This window comes from Drosophila subpulchrella, unplaced genomic scaffold (genome assembly GCF_014743375.2).
Source record: "Drosophila subpulchrella strain 33 F10 #4 breed RU33 unplaced genomic scaffold, RU_Dsub_v1.1 Primary Assembly Seq121, whole genome shotgun sequence".
NCBI lineage: Eukaryota > Metazoa > Arthropoda > Insecta > Diptera > Drosophilidae > Drosophila > Drosophila subpulchrella.
The window spans coordinates 50,001-51,441 of record NW_023665464.1 but is presented as its reverse complement, the minus strand read 5'-3'; the positions used below and the strand labels follow the sequence as shown (position 1 = coordinate 51,441).

At 28.9% G+C, this 1,441-nt stretch overlaps 1 non-coding gene across 1 annotated transcript in view; it reads left to right on the top strand.

The window, feature by feature from the left end:
- The first annotated feature begins 1,131 nt into the window (after positions 1-1,131).
- LOC119558637 overlaps positions 1,132-1,441 on the top strand; it is a 1,995-nt gene continuing 1,685 nt past the window's right edge. Inside the window, exon 1 of the ribosomal RNA XR_005220316.1 lies at positions 1,132-1,441. This exon is cut by the window's right edge and continues 1,685 nt beyond it. This is a non-coding gene — a ribosomal RNA (small subunit ribosomal RNA).

The following is a 1,441-nucleotide window of genomic DNA, read 5'->3' as shown; positions in this document are numbered from 1 at the left end:
GTGTAGCAAATAATATGAAGATGATATATCCATATAATGGATATACACTAGTATTCTCTTATTATAATAGAGAATACCATATAAATGGTTGGCAAAGACAATTGAAAATACCCGAATTGAAGTTGACGGGTTCAAAAACTATTATAGGGTGATGTAGCAAATAAAATAATGAAGATATATCCATATAATGGAATTATATGTGTATTCTCTTATTATATGAGAGAGTACCAAACGGTTGATTGGCAAAGACAATTGAAAATACCCGAATTAAAGATATTGGGTCCAAAAACTACTATAGGATGGTCAATGGGCCGGCCATCTACTATTGACGTGACAAAATACTGTCTGTCGGTAGAGAAGATATTAATCCGTCAAATTTGTTTCTTTATTCATTTATGAATATGAGACTTGGCTCCACGGTTAATATTTTAAGCCCAAAGATAATAATGTTGAAACAAAGGCCAAGGTTTCTATTATACATAGAATAACAAATTGTTTCCGAACTTTATCGTTAATCCAAATAAATAATTACAATTGAGGCAGGCTAATAATGATATATATTTTGTATTGATAATCTTGATATATATGTATATTGGTCTGCCATTATCACATACTGAGTTATGTGATAATTCCCTGCGGGGATAAATTAAAAGAGGTGTCCCTATATTAAAAGAAAATAATATATATATATTATTTTTTCTAACGTACATATCATATATGCGCTCGGTTTTATATTATATATTACCAAAGAGTCTTATATGAATATATACAGATAAATTTTAAATTTATCATCAAAATACAAATGATTTAATTCAATATTTTATATTGGTTAAACAAAAATTGTACATGTGTGGATACAATAATGACGTATGTCGAACAAAAAAGATATTTTAGAATGAAATATGCAAATATAAAGAAAATTATTACGTATTACGAAAAAAAATATTGTGTTTTTAACATCAATAATTAAAAAACTTGTTATTATTAGTGGCGGAACAAGTATATATTGTGAAAACAACAAACGTATACGAATGCTATATAAAAATGGCCGTATTCGATAGAAAACAATCTATAAAATTTATATTGCTAATTTCTATTCAAAAATATGAATGAAATATGAATAAAAACATTATTCTGGTTGATCCTGCCAGTAGTTATATGCTTGTCTCAAAGATTAAGCCATGCATGTCTAAGTACACACGAATTAAAAGTGAAACCGCAAAAGGCTCATTATATCAGTTATGGTTCCTTAGATCGTTAACAGTTACTTGGATAACTGTGGTAATTCTAGAGCTAATACATGCAATTAAAACATGAACCTTATGGGACATGTGCTTTTATTAGGCTAAAACCAAGCGATCGCAAGATCGTTATATTGGTTGAACTCTAGATAACATGCAGATCGTATGGTCTTGTACCGACGACAGATCTTTCAAATGTC